This window comes from Mytilus trossulus, chromosome 6 (genome assembly GCF_036588685.1).
Source record: "Mytilus trossulus isolate FHL-02 chromosome 6, PNRI_Mtr1.1.1.hap1, whole genome shotgun sequence".
In the NCBI taxonomy this organism is placed as follows: Eukaryota; Metazoa; Mollusca; class Bivalvia; order Mytilida; family Mytilidae; genus Mytilus; species Mytilus trossulus.
In genome coordinates, this window is record NC_086378.1 from 70093091 (window position 1) to 70095133 (window position 2043).

A 2043-nucleotide genomic window follows, 5' to 3' on the forward strand; every position below is an offset into this window, starting at 1 on the left:
AATTTGCAAATTCATAATTTCCATAATTCAAAAGGCAACATGTACAAAAAGAGAACTACTTCAGCTTTTAGGCCATTTAAACTTTGCATCGCGTGTTATTGTGCCAGGTAGATCTTTTGTTTTATATCTCATAAAATAATCCACGAAGGTTAAAGAACTTCATTTCTATGTCAATTTGCGCAAGGAATCTCGAGTTGACCTAGAATTTTGGCACCGATTTCTACATAATTGGAACGGAATAAACATGTTTTACGACTGTAATTACACTTCTAATTTCGATATGCAACTATACACTGATGCTTCATCTACGATTGGGTACGGAGGTTATTATCAAGGAAATTGGTTCTGCTCGACGTGGCCAAATGAATTACCTTCTGTAAACGATAAAATCGCTTTCAATGGCATTTGTAGAACTATATCCGATAGTAGGAGCTGCTCTTTTGTGGGGTAAAGAATGGAAATGCAGAACAATCCTCTTTCTTTGTGACAATGAGGCGACTGTAGCAATTGTTAAAAAGGGAAGATCAAAATGTATCGAAATTATGAAACTTATGCGACAGTTAACGTGATGCGCATGTGTAAACAACTTCAAGGTAACTGCAAAACACATTGAGGGTCGTAAAAATAACATTAGTGACGCTTTATCTCGTTTGCAGATGGAAAACTTCCACCGCCTCGCTCCACATGCAGAGAAGCTGCCACACAACTGCCCGAGTGTCTACGAAGTAATGTGGTGTTGAATGAAACAGTCTAACAATTATGGACACATGCCGTTGCTAATACAACAATATCTTTGTATAATATAGGTTTTTCTCACTTTGTTAAATTTTTGTTGCTAAATGGTATTACATATAATTCACACGATCTACCACTTATATCAGAGGACGTTCTTATTTACTTTATAGCACATTGTTTTAAAGTTTTGAAACTCAAAAACACTACTATGAAAATTTATTTATGTGGTATAAGACATGCATATTTGAAGTCAGGATATCATAATCCTCTAGAAATGCCTCATGGCGAATTTTTACCAAGACTCACTCTGATTTTAAAATCTGTTAAACGCATACAAGGCTCACAAACTAGATCCTGGTTGCCGATTACTTTTCCAATTTTACAGGAAATCTGCCTAAGAATGAGAAAAGGCATGTTTGATAAATATATTGATTGTTTGATAGAAACAACTTGCATAGTTGCGTTTTTCGCCTTTTTGAGATGTGGAGAATTTACCAGTCATGAATGTTGATAAGTTTGACCCTCTAACTAGCTTATGCATATCTGATATTATTTTTAAGACTGATTATGCTATTCTGAGACTTAAAGAATCTAAAACTGATCCATTCTGAAAGGGAATAGATATTAAACTGTTTAAGATAGATAACTCTATTTGCCCTTTTTTGGCTTTAAAAAGACATTTAAGTATTAGACATTCTGAATTTGGAATTGGATGTCCATCTGACCCGCTTTTTATAACAGGTAATAGAGATGCTTTAACCAGACAATTTTTTCTAGTGAAATTGAAAAATATTTTAGAACTTTGCGGTTATGACCCAACCCTGTATTATGGTCATTCTTTCAGATCTGGTGCCGCAACTAGTGCGGGGAAAGCACGCGTAGAAGATCATATGATCAAAGTACTTGGTCGATTGAAATCAGATAGTTATTGTAGATATATCAAGATTTCCCCAACTTCTATCAAATATGCTCAACAAAGTTTAACTGAGTCGTAAATATATTTTTACATTTGTATATACTCATTGTGTTATATAGCTATAGGATTGTTTGCTTATGTAAACATATTAATACACTTTATTCTTAGTTTACGCGGTTAATTTCTCTTGTCTTTAAAACAAGTTTATTATCGTTGATATATTGAAGGCTAAACCACCTCACACCATCCTTGGGGGCACTCAGCTGATTCTCATCTGAGTTTTTGGACATTAATGAAATTTAATTGTCTGGATCTATAAATCAAATTTCATTTATTCCCCCAAATTCAGTTGTCTCATCACCACCGTCAGTTCAACTCGTTCGGTAGCCATG

The 2043-nt window shown here is 34.5% G+C and overlaps 1 pseudogene; it reads left to right on the top strand.

The window, feature by feature from the left end:
* The first annotated feature begins 1098 nt into the window (after positions 1-1098).
* Positions 1099-1911, top strand: LOC134723712 (uncharacterized; annotated as a pseudogene).
* Positions 1912-2043: the final 132 nt, after the last annotated feature.